Source organism: Tursiops truncatus, chromosome 16 (genome assembly GCF_011762595.2).
Source record: "Tursiops truncatus isolate mTurTru1 chromosome 16, mTurTru1.mat.Y, whole genome shotgun sequence".
In the NCBI taxonomy this organism is placed as follows: domain Eukaryota; kingdom Metazoa; phylum Chordata; class Mammalia; order Artiodactyla; family Delphinidae; genus Tursiops; species Tursiops truncatus.
The window spans coordinates 52,934,946-52,947,307 of record NC_047049.1 but is presented as its reverse complement, the minus strand read 5'-3'; the positions used below and the strand labels follow the sequence as shown (position 1 = coordinate 52,947,307).

Below are 12,362 nucleotides of genomic sequence, written 5' to 3'. Positions count from 1 at the left end.
CTGTCCCCCAGGGCTTGGTCGGGGAGGCCAGCCCCAGCCCCAGCGGTTCTCATGCTCTGGGTGAGGGGTCCAGGAAGACTTGGAGCTCCATATTGTTTAAAAAAAAATTATTCTGACACTCGTGAAAACAGTAAGGCACGCTTTATTCAGGAGTGTCGTGATAGATATAAGGACTACAACAGTGGGGAATGGGGTTTTGCAGTAGGGGAGAGAGATTGGGCTCAACCCCAGATGTTACAAGGGAGCAGAGGTGGGTGGGTGGATGGATGGTAAATTTATAGGAGGGTAGGGTAATTCTTTGCTAACTGACCTGACAGTTCTTGCTGAAGGCAGGCTAGGGTGATCAGGTGTCAGGTGGCGGGTGCTACACGGGGAGGAGGAGGAATTTGGTCAGATGTGGAAGGTGATCAGCTATGGAGGGTGGGAGATCCTGGCTAAACTGCCTTAGCGGGATTCCTGCTAAAACTGGACTCTACAGGGACAGAGACAGAAGCCCGGCTTTGGGCCTCATGGGGCAGAGGGCTCAGAGGATCCTGACTAGTTTGGTCAAAAGGACACTGTCGGTGTACGAGGCACTAGCCTGAGCTCATCGGCACTCACGCTTGTCGCTCAGGAGTGGTGCCCCGCTTTGTGGACGTCACTCCCTTGCTTCCAGAAACCTAGTCCTTTTCTTTTCAGCACCTACTGGCTCCTTGGCCCCTGGCTCCTTCACTCTTGGCCCCTGGACCGCCCTCTGCATCCAGGAAACAGTATGGACCCGTGGCCTTGTTCCCTGTGCCCCCGCCCCCCGCCCCCAGGCCAGTGCTGGCTGCCCTTGTTGCCAGATCTGTTGGGAGCCAGATAGCAGCCATTTGACTCTGGACAGCCCTCCCTACTTGACCCTCTTTCCTTGGCCTGTGTACCTTGTGTTTCCTGTTCTCTGCATCCTGGGCAAACCAGTCTGACAACTTTATGGATCTCCCTCTCCCACAGGCCTGGGACCCGACTGTCTAATCTGCCTGAGCTGGGCCAAGGGAGGTGCAGTGGGTGATCCCCTCCCTCCCCCGCAATGCCGCTCCAGGGGCCTTCTGGCCTGATCCCCCGCTGCTTCCTTCCGCTGCCCAAGGCCTTCGATCCTCCTGGTTTTCTTTGCCCCCCTTGTCTGTTTGGTCACACCCTGCGCAGATGACCCTGTTGGGTGTGTCTGCTACTCCTGGGGGGGCTCCTGTCTCGACAGTCAGCTTGTTAGGAACCAGACCCCCTGCTGTTGTGAGAAAAAAGGGTGTGTGCAGAAAATCTGACGGCTGCGGGTTCGGGCCTTCCCCCCTTCCTGAAGGCTGGCTTCCACCCCTGCAGGGGACGGTGGCTCTGTGCAGCCATCCTACCTCCACTGTCATCGTCTCCTGGTGTCCTAGCTGCTTCCTGTGAAATCCAAGTAATGATATAAACATGGACAAGGGGGCCTGTCAACAAAAGAGCTGGTGGTAGCCATGGGGTATTCATTCATTCCCGAGGGAGCAGGGAGGTGCGAGTGGTGTGTGCCCTGGTGGAGGGGTGGGATGGGCAGGCCTGTCGGGGGCCCCTCTGGGCTAGGGAGTCCTGAAGCTCTCTCTGTGGGAAGACAGATGCGGGGAGGTGGGGCAAGTGCCAGCTGGGGGGCTGCAGGATTCGTTGTGTTGAGGGTCAGTGCCTACAGGGCACTGCCCGCTCATGCAGAAAGGCTGTCAGAGAGGGGCCGGCCTTGGGTTGATGGAGGGTTGTAGGATTCTGCACCGGAGGTGCTGAGGGCCCACTGAGGGCCCAGGAACTTGTCTCCAGCAGCTGAGGTCTGAGGGCTCCAAGTGCCTGCGTGATTCTACTTGTTGTGGAGTCTCATTTATGCTCCTTAATTTGGGGGCTGCTTGTCGAACATTGAACACTCATCAGAAAGCCTCTAACAGGATAGGGGAGCCAAACTTAACATCTTCCCTCTTTCCAGCCGCCTTTCTCTGTGGTCTGGGTGGTCTGCGAGTCATTAGGAGATCTTTGTGGTGGGCTGCGAGGTGGGGCAGGGAACCTCTGCTAGGTAGAGAGAGCGCCATCCAGGAACCACTCCCCGCCCCGCCAAGTGGTCTCACCCAAACGGTCTGGCCAGTCCTGGTTCTAATAGGCATTGTGTCATACCCCTCAGAAGCAGGAGAGAGACTGGGATGGTTATTATATTGTTCCTTAGGGGGAAAATCACTTGGAGGAAATACATCAGTGCTTCTGAGTGCAGAGTATTTATTGACGCGTCAGTTAAAGTAGGCTTTTAAACAACATGTGCGTATTCCCTTAGTAAGGAACAAGTGTGCAAACCCATCTCACAGCTCCATTTTGCAGCTTGCATTTCCTGAAAGGTACAGGAAGTTTAGTGGTTAAGGGGTTGGAGTTTAGAGCTGGGATTTTGGAGAAACTGTTTTTAGCCTGTTCTTGGAGTTGGGCCAGGCCTAGAAATCTGTTGAAATAGCTTTCTTCAGCTGCTAAAATTGGGATGAGTTTGTAACACTAGGACCTTGAGCCTCACTGATGACTGGGGAGGGCCCTGAGAAGGGTCCATGCTGAGGCCTGGGATGCCTGCGGCTCAGTGCCCCCAGAACCTGGGGGTCTTACAGTCTCATCGTGGACCGAGTGGACCTGGCTACAGATGGTCCTCTGTATGGAATAACTTAGGTTTCCCTTCTGCCTTGGTCAAAATCGGCTCTTGGTCTTCCTAGGAAGGCTTTCTATTTTGTGACTTGGGGAGGAGTTGTGAACAGGGAACTCTCTGAGTTGGTAAGTCTGTCTTTATTCCAGAGGCTGGCACTCTCTTCCCCTTTTTCCCCCCTTCTTCTTGTTCTAGGGAGATGCCAGAAACTGCCTGCAGAGAGCTACAAGCCAAATTTTTTGTGCCACGAACTTTAGGGATTTTAAATGTCAATTTAGTTTTAACTTTTTTCTTTAAAAAAGTACATAATGAAAGATACATAAAAATATATAGTGAAAATTAATATTTCTACCCCTGACCCCTTCAGTTCTGCTCCCCTGAGGCCCTGTCACCATCACCAGGTGTTGGGTGTCTAGTGAAGCGTCTCTGGCCTCCTCTTGTTTATCACCATGCCGTACACTACTTAGGGTGTTCTGATTTCTACCCTAAAGTTTATCTTGGGATTGCTCCATTTCAGCACACGCAGTTCAGGCCATTCTTTTTAACGGCGGCATGTTATTCCTCTGTGTGGTCAACCATGATTCACTTTATCAGCCCCCTGTGGATGGACATTGAGGTTGCTTTCAGTGTTTGGTTCCTCCAAGCCAAGCTGCAGGAATGCCTCACATGTACATTCTCAGAGGTCTGTCGTAGAGATGGCTAGACGGGGAATCCAGGCATGGGGTGCTTGACCAGAAAAGAAACACACTGTTTTGATTCCAAGAGGGAGCATGAACATTTCAGAGTTTTTCTTTTGGAGGGATCTTGTGTTTCTGCAGTCAGAGCCTGTCTGTTTCAGCTCAGGTCAGCCTGCTTCCAGGGCACCTGGTGTTTGCAGCTCTTGGCTGTGCCCTGTGGGCCTGCCTGTGCGTCCAAAAGTGTGATGTAAGAGTGTGAAGAGGCAGTCAGAGCCAGATGGGGTCTAGGGAGGTTCTGGGGAGGCGGGGAGTGGGGAGGCTTTTCGTACCTGGGCTTGAGCGGCCCTGGGAGTTTGCAGGAATTGGGCCAGGTGTGAGGTCCGGCATCCTGGCTGAGAAACAAACAAGGAATTGGGAATCAGTTTTTAGAAGAGCAGATTCTCCCTGGGTTTCAGGGGTTGGTGTGAAGCCTCTTGTCCAGGCCCCACTGGACCTTCCGCAGCTCTGGGATCCCCCATCTCCCGCCTGCCCAGAGGCTCTGCCTTCTTTGTACCGCTTCAGGGCTCTGGGCCTGACTGCCACCCTGTGATTTTAAAAGCCTGTGTACAAGGCACCTGGTGTAAATAATAGATGGGTTTTTCTGTTTTGAGCAGGTGGCTTCCTTGCAGAGCAGAAGCAGGGGGTGAGGGCAGATGAGGTTTTCTTCCTGGGATGGGTTGGGGCAGGGAGGCAGGGATGTGAGAGAGGGCTTACGTTGGAGCCATCTACTGGGATCCTTCTGGGAGTCCTGAGAGTGCTCTGGCTGTTTCCCCATCCTTGTGGCCACCGTGTACCCCAGAAAGGACCATAATCTTCCCCTATCTGGCTCTGGCCACCCCGTGCCTACAAAGGGCAGGGCAGGAAGCGGGGAGATTTTAGGGCTGGCTGGCAGATAGCCCCCCTAAAAAGAAAGGTGCCCGATACGACCCTGACCTGGTGAGTTTGAGGCCTGCGTCCCTGCCCTGTCTCTCCCACCATTGCCCTTCCATGCCGCCCCTGTGAGAAGTCCACAGCTTCCCATGCCCACCGCTCTATTGTAAGGGGCTTGGAGCTTGGCAGCACAGAAGTTTCTGTTGTGGCCGGGTGGCAGCTAGGGCTGACCTGTGGGGCTGAGGAGGTGGCGCCTGGGAACTGACAGTGGAGCTATTCATGGGCTCTGCCCCGGTTTCCTGCTGCCTCCCATTGTGAATTATTTTGGGGGGAGGGGAGGAGGAGGGGGTGGCCAGTGGCTCCATTGTTGCTGGTAGCGGGAGCCCATTATGCTAATAGAAGTCCTTTAGTGAACAGATCTTAGCCACTCCAGGGCCCCACTCATGTTCTCTGATGTTGGGTGAGCTGCCTAGCCCAACCCTGCCCTCTCCCAGTGCTCCCCATCCCTGGAAATCTGGAGGAACCCTGCCCTTTGTGGGTACCTCTGTCAAGATTCCCCTTCCCCCCTCAAGCCCCCTAGCTGTGCCTGGAACCCCCCTGGGTGTGAGAGCTCTGAGCAGCTGGGCAAGGAGCAGGGGTGCCCAGTGCCTGTCTTATCAGCCACCTGCCCGCTGCCTCTGGGAGTGGTGTCTGCCTGAGCTCTCCCGGCCCAGCTGCACCCTTGGGTGGGGGCCAGGCGTGTGCCTGGGTAGCTGTCAGTCTTGAGGCCCCCATTTTCCTTTGTACCTCAGCGCTCAGCCCGGTGTCCCCTGTGCCTCGCTGGAGCACTCAGCTGTAGAAAAGCCTGCTTGCTGGCAGGCCGGCCTGCAGTCTCTCCACTCCCCCCCCCCCACCCCGCTGCCTGAGCCACGGCCATTTTCCTTTGTTCTGCCATCTCCGGGCTCTTGAATCTCAGGCAGGCGGCGGCAGGCTGGGCAGGCAGCAGGCAGCGGGTGCACAGCACCAGCGGAAGCCCTCACGACATGAATCTTCCCACTGAGCCGATGGTGTGCAGTCTGCCGGCTGTACCGTCACTTCCCCCAGCTGTACCCCCAGCTCCCCGGTGGTGCTGAGATTTCCGTTTGTTTAAAGAGGGTCTTGCATCTTATTGGATCACAGTGATGCTGACTTGTACAGTGGGGACAGAGAGAGGGCTTGCCTGTTTGTGCCACTGAGGGTGTGTGAGAGGGAGAAGGATGGGGGGGAGGGCGAGTTCATGGATGCCTTTGGGAGCACCAGCCTCCTGGTCTTTGGCAGAAAAAGCCACTCCCAAGTGTAAATTTTGATCCCTTTACCTCCTGGTCCTTCTCCATGAAAGAGTCGTGTAGGAAAAGCTCTTAGCATTTAGTGGCAGGGGTAGTTGAGAAAACAGTAGGTTTTTTTTTTTGGTCTCTGTGGTTGTGGGAATTTTTCTCCAACTGAGGGGAACCATCCATCCCCTGCCCCTTTGCATCTGCATGTCTCTCATTCCCAGTTTTTGGTGGGCAAAAGGAGCTTCCTCCTGGGGGTCTGATTTCACCCAGTGTGAGGTCACAGGCCAAGCTGAGGGTTACTCTCTGGCATCTCTTTCCGGAAGTGTGCCCGCCCCAACTCGTACATCTCCAGCTTTCTAAACCGCAGCCGGAATCTGAAATGTAGTCCCCCTGCCTTTGACATAAGAGTTGTTTGGTATGAGAGCTCCGGAGCTCTCACTAGTTTAGCTTTTTTTTTTTTTTTTTTATCTTTTCAAAACCCATCCATCTTGAGATCAGCCTGGCTGTCTTATCTGACTCTTATCAGCCAACCTCGCAAATTAGGAAGCAAGTCCCAGCCCTGGACAGGGTTGCCCCTTGGAGTGCCCTTGTTTCAGCAAATGTTGTACAAGACTCAGCAAAAATAGCTGAGTTCGCAGTCATATGCATTGAAACACAGATGCAGCTTTTAGGGTAGTTGGGCCCAAACAAGTGTGGGAAAGGTCGTGACTGAGGCAGCACGCTGCTCCGGAAAAGCGCAGGGAAGTAAGGAGAAGGCTGAGGTTGGGTCCCAGCTGTGCGACTGGCCCTCTGGGTGACCTTGGCGATTCACTTCCATGGGGGTAGGTCTCTGGAAAATGGAAGGGTTGCTCAGATGAACTTCGGACGTTTTTGAGCCGTGACTCTTTGAGTTCTATGAATCTAAGTCCAAAATGCTTGGTCGCTACACTGAGCCCCTCGCACCAACTCAGGGTACCTTTTTGGAGGAAATGTCATCAGATGGGGTTAACGGAGGGCATCTCTTCCCCGGGGCATTTCTTCCTCAGGTTCTTGAGGGGCTGGTGATGGTGAAACCCACCCATCCTGAGCCCAAAAGCACACGGCCAGTCCTCAGGGGCTGAGTGTGGCACCAAGGAGCCCACTGAGAAATAGTCCTGCCTCAGACAATGGCATTGACCCTTTTCTTGGAAATACCACATTCCCTCTTTGGTGAACCTCTGGGGATGGAAAGAAAGCTCTTTATTTTACCTCCCACCAAAGTGAGGCCAGGCTGTTAAAAGTAAAAACAAAACCTATAAGACAGAGATACCATCTGTCCTTAAATATCCAACTTGGTCCTGGGGGTGGCGGCTAGATTTACATTTTGTCAAAAATTCCAGGAGGCAAAAACGGGTTTCTGGCCCTTTATCTGCCTTTCCCCACCCAGCCTCCACCCCCTGGGAGGCCTCCTGTGCCCCATGGCTTTCCTCCCATTGTCTGCTGGGCTGGGATCAGCCTTGTCACTGTTCTGGGCTGTGTGTTTCTGCCCTGCGTCACAGGAGGTCTGTGGTCTTGGAAGATATCCAAGGGGCAGGGAGTCCAGCTTTGATAAACATTTGGTTTAGAGTAGCTTCCACAGCTGTGAAATGGGAATAAAAATAACCTGTGAGGATCCAGTGGGATGCACTAAAATACTGAGCAAATTCCACAGTTAAAGCATTCCTCCGAGAGAGCTGATTGCATCCCTGTCAGTGGACGCACGATTAGGTGGGTGGGCTTTCCCCCATGACTTGCCTTAAAGGTCCTTTCCCTCCATCAGTGTTACTGCTTTTCTTTTGGGCCCCTTACACCCCACTGTTCAGAGTACTGCCCACTGGGCAGCACTGGCAACACCTGGGAGCCTGTAGCGCTGCAGACTTGCCTCACAGCAGCTGACGCAGAATCTGCTTTGAACAAGATTCCCAGGTGATTTCATGCGCTTTCAAGTTTGAGAAGCACTGGCTCAGACACCTCGTCCCGCCCTGCACCACCCTGAGACTCTCGCACCTTCCTCTGTCTCTTTTGTGGTTTTGCTGTCTTCACCCTCTTGCCCTCCTTAAAGCTGCCGACTTTAAAGGGCTCTGCCAGCTCCGGCTCCGTGGCTCCCACCCCCTCGGGCGCGCAGTTTGCAGCAGGTAGCCCTGGGCCCTGGCAGTGTCTGGGAGGTGGGTCTGGGGATCGTGGAAGCAGCCTTGGCGGGCAGCTGGCTCCCTGAAGCCTGCTGGCGAGGTCAACTTTGGGGCACTGTGCCGAGGAGGTAATTGGAGCCCTCTTTTGTGAAAGGGGGTGCAGAGCCTCCCTCGGCCATCTGGTGCCACTTGCCCCGCCCCATCCGTCCAGCTGGGCGACAGGAGATCAAAATCAGGTTGTAAATGTTGTTTGCTTTTTGTAGAAACACAAAGCATTCTATATATAAAGATGTTTTGGTAGACGTTGAAGTTCAAATAAATAGTCCAGAAAAGGGATTGTAAATTAATTTTTTTTAGCGGAAAAATGTTTGAGATGACTCTCCTGATTTCGCTAGGATTGCCTGCCCTCCCCCTGCATTCTGGTTGAGGTGGGTGGAGGGCTCGTGGGTGTGAGCTTGGGCCCCCAGGCCTGGGGATGCCCTGGCTTTCCGGGACTGTTTTAGAGACTAAGCCGGTAATCTTCTATCTCTTTGTGGATTCTTCTCAGCTTTTTTCAGTAGAGTTCCACCATTGATTTGCATTTTTAAAAAAATCTGCTTCTCCCTCCCCCACCCCTCTTATTCCTCTTCTCTTTTACATTTTTAATGCACTTTGTTATATTTATTTACTTTTCTCCAGCGGGCTTCACCTTTTGCTTTCCTCCCTCTGTGAGCCTGACCCCAGGCTGTTTGCCTTGCTCGGAGGCCAGGAGCCAGGCTCTGCCCTGGCCTGGTGAGCCCCTGTCTGCCCAGGGCAGGATTAGGGGGTGCTCCCAATGCTGACCTCGGAGTGAAGTGGCTTGCTTGGTTGTCTTACAACACAGTATATTGTAGTGAACTGTGCAATTTTGGATACAAAGATTTTGACTATCTTAGAGCCACAGTATTGTATGCCTTTCAGGCGTGGAGAAATGGAGGAAAAGGAGTAAATGTGTGTAATTCTAAGTTCTCCTATATAGTTTCTTTGTGTTGGGGCAGAGGAGGGTGGGGGTAGGGCAACCCCTGCAAAGAGAACATTTCCCACCTACATTAGACGGGCAGGTCACATCCTCGCACCGGAGCAGCTCCCCTGAGGGAGCAGCTCCCCTCAGCTATTGGAGCAGAATTTACTCCTCTCCAAGAGCAGGCCCACTTGTCACTCAGTATGTTTGCTGCTGTTAGGAGTGGCCCCTACCGCAACTGTGTCAGCCCTGCAAGGGCAGCCACACCGGTGGGGTCTTGGTGCCATCCTCAGGGCCTGGCCCAGAGCTGGGGCCACACTGGGGCTCTGTTGAGACTGTCGGCTGCCACCATGCTGGGTTGTAGCGGTTAAACCCACTGCTGTGGGGAACATTTCCTGACCAGCTTCCCGCCTCCTCGTTCCTTCCTTCCTGGGCCCCATCCTGCCCTCCTGCCCCTGCCTGACTGCATTTAGCAGAGGGAAGCGTGTCCTGAGCCCCCTGCGTCGGGCACGGGTCTCACTCGAGTTCTTGGTGTCCACAGCCCCATTCTAGGTGCCTGGCACGCAGCAGGTGCCGGGACATGTAGAAACAGGTCCTGAGGTGTTCATCTCCCACAGCAAAAGCCTTTCCCCCAGGGGCTCGCAGAGTGAGTTAGGGCACTGGTGGATTGCTGTGCCCTCGGCTTCAGTCGCGCCTTGGCCTTGGCTTAGGCCCTTCGTGGGGAACCTCAGGGTGGACAGAGGGTCCAGGCCTCTGGGTCCTGAGGTCTGGAGGTCACAGCACATAGGCCTCATGGGTTCTTGTCCATGCTGAGGATGTTGCTGTAAACTGGGTCCAGATTACCACGTCTTGTGTGCACCTGGCTTCTGGGTGTAGACATTTTGTGTGCACTTAGGTTTTCAGAAACAGGCCTGCTGTGATTATCGGGGCACAAGGTGCCGTACACCATGACGGCAGGGCTCCCCATCCTCACGTGAGCAGGCGGCTTCACCTGCAGCAGCAGAGGGAGGGCAGCTGGGAGGCCAGGATGGTGCCAGGCCTCCTTCCCCACAGCCTTTTGAGAGGCTGGGGGGGCAGCAGCTGTGGGTGACCTGGCCCTGCCTCATCTGGGTGGGCAGGCACCACCCTGGTGCTGCCTGAGCAGTTGAGTAAGCTTCCTGATGAATCATCTTCAAGATCTGTGTTTGGGCCCCAGACTTGTTTGTTGCCCAAATGTTTTTTTGTTCGTTTGTTTAAAGGAAAATGGCCACAAATTCTACATTTTACTGGAGGTGAGTTATTTGGTAGACTCTGCCTTCATTTGTTTTGTTTGTTTTTTGATCTTTCGTCAAGATAAGACTCGGGTTATGCATTTTGTGGTGTGTCCTCAGTGTATCCCTTCAGGAGGGATGGATGTTGGCTTGAGGACCTCATTACTAGTGATGACAGTGGTGGTCACTTGGTTAAGGCGGTATCTGCTGGGTTTCTCCACTGCTGAGCTACTATTATGTTCTTTGTAATTAGTAAGTGTCCTATGGGGAGATACTTTGAGACTAGGTAAACATGCTGCTTTCTCATCAAACTTTGATCAACTGGTTTTAGAACCTGTTTACTGAATGTTTTTGTGTCATCCCCTGCCCCAGTTCACATATTGAAATTCTAGTGCCTGGTTTGATGATGTCAGGATGTGGGGCCTTTGGGAGGTGCTTAGGTCATGGTGGTGGAGCCCTCAAGAATAGGATTAGTGCCCTTACAAGAGACCCCACAGGGCTCCCTTGCTGCTCCATCTTGTGAGGACATGGTGAAAAAGTGCCAGCTTTGAACCAGGATGAGGCCCTTGCCTGACCATGCTGGCACCTTAATCTTGGGCTTCCCAGCCTCCAGAACTGTCAGGAGTAAACTTCTGTGCTTTAGAAGCTGCCTGCTCTGTGGTATTTTGTCCAGTCTGGTGTTTTGTTATAACAGCCTGAACAGACTGAAAACCCATTATCAGTTATTTCTGTTGTGGTTGCTGAGTGGCAATGATTTAATTACATTAATTTTACATTTATCATTCTGCTGTAAAGAACTTTCCCTTCTCCTCCACTTGTTTATTTATCCATTTATATATATTAGAATGGACTCATGGATTCTTACTTTATTCAATGAGTTAAAATGTATTAGTATTATTGTTTATTTTGACACTCACATTGTTCCAGACTGGGCCAGCGGGGGTCCCTTCAAACTGACGGCTGTGAAGGACAGCTCTTAAAAATGTGAATTTCCAGGTCTGTCACAGTCCTATTAAACTAGTCTCTATGTGCAGTTTGGAAAAAGCTCCTTGAGTGATTCTCCTGTTCTGTGGAATTTGGGATCAGCTGGACCAGGCCGGTCATTTTCAAGTGTGTAGCTCATGGAGCCTCCCCTTTCCACCAGCCACTTGAAGAGGCCTGCTATGCCCACCTCCATGCTGGGTTTCTGGGTCAGAGTCTCTTTGTACAAAAGCTCTTGTAGCTTGAAAAGTAATAAAAATAGTAAGTTTGAAAATCGCTGCATTAGGTGACCTCCATTCCAGGCCCAGCATTTTTCCCGCTGAGCCCTCACCTCCCCACTTCCCTCCTCTGACCTACATCCCTCGCTCCCTCAGCTTCTTCCCTGGTGACAGCACTGAGGTAGACAGATGTCTCCTCACCAGATTAGTGAGGGGCCCCTTGGTGCTCCTCAAACTCAGCAGGTTTGGGGTTGTGGGTTTTTGGTGGTGGAAGCTCATAATGCCGTGTTTGCTAAGAACAGAGTTTCATACAGGAAGCCAATTCATACAGCACTTAGAATCCTAGGCCCGTTGGAGAGCCTGGTGGGGCTCAGAGCTGGTGGCCTAGGCTTTCCTGGACCTCCACCTGGAGGCTATCCCAGGTCCGGCAGTCAAGGGCCTGAGGGTCTCTGAACTCTGGGAACCTCCCTTCTCCCACACCTGTGTGGCAGGGCCTGTGCTTGTGACCCTGTGATAAGGGACGGTGGCCCACCCTAACGCCTGGCTGGCTTTGTAGTGTCTTCCCATAGTGAAGAGTCAAACTTCCAGACCCCTGTGAGTGGCTGCTGCCACCATGTCCAACCTTGCACTGTTTCTGGCAGACTCTGAGTATGGGGAGTTGGGTCCTGAGGGGTATGGGTTAGGGGAGGACTTAGACACTTCTAAGGGTGAGTCAGAGCTGAGTGGGGAGCCCGTGGACCTGACCCCTCCTTCCCCTCTCAGGGTGGCGGTGCCCCAGGGCTGAGGCATGACGTCCTTCCTGTGTGTGATTCCCATGGGCAGTGAGGCAGCCTACTCTGGCCTGCCTTTGTGACCATCTCTCCTACTGGAACCCATTTCCCTTGAAAGTCACCTGTCTCCTCCTAGACTTCTCCCCTTGGGCCTCCCTGTTCCTGTGGCCAGTACTCAGTGGGTACTGAGGACCTGGAAAGTCCAGGGCCTAAGGTGTGCTGTTTGGAGGTGCAGCAGGGTTCCCAGCTCCATTGGGAATATGGCTGCCCTTCCCTGGGATGGGCCTGTGGGAAGGTACAAGTACTGGGAGCCTCGAAGGCCAGGTAGAAAGGTTGAATCTTGGTGAATGGCTGAGTCTGGAGAATGAGGCAGGGGGGAGCCAGCAGGATAACTTGGGTTCTATCTCGGGATATGGGTGGATGGTGTTGTCCAGGTCAACATAGTTCAGCTGGGTTCTTTGCTTAGGGGTCTTACATGGCCCAAATCAAGGGGTAGGCAGGCTGCATTCAGAAGAG

At 53.3% G+C, this 12,362-nt stretch overlaps 1 protein-coding gene across 5 annotated transcripts in view; it reads left to right on the top strand.

Annotated features, from left to right (window-relative positions):
- Window positions 1-12,362, top strand: part of TSPAN14 (tetraspanin 14) — a 55,154-nt gene that overhangs the window by 5,990 nt on the left and 36,802 nt on the right. The window contains exon 1 of one of the 5 annotated variants that reach the window (XM_033842456.2): window positions 9,880-9,898. The exons of the other annotated variants lie outside the window; for them this stretch is intronic. The gene's annotated coding sequence lies outside the window, so the exon portion shown is untranslated. Of the gene's footprint in view, window positions 1-9,879; window positions 9,899-12,362 lie in introns of those variants that run through there. 5 annotated transcript variants of the gene reach the window in all.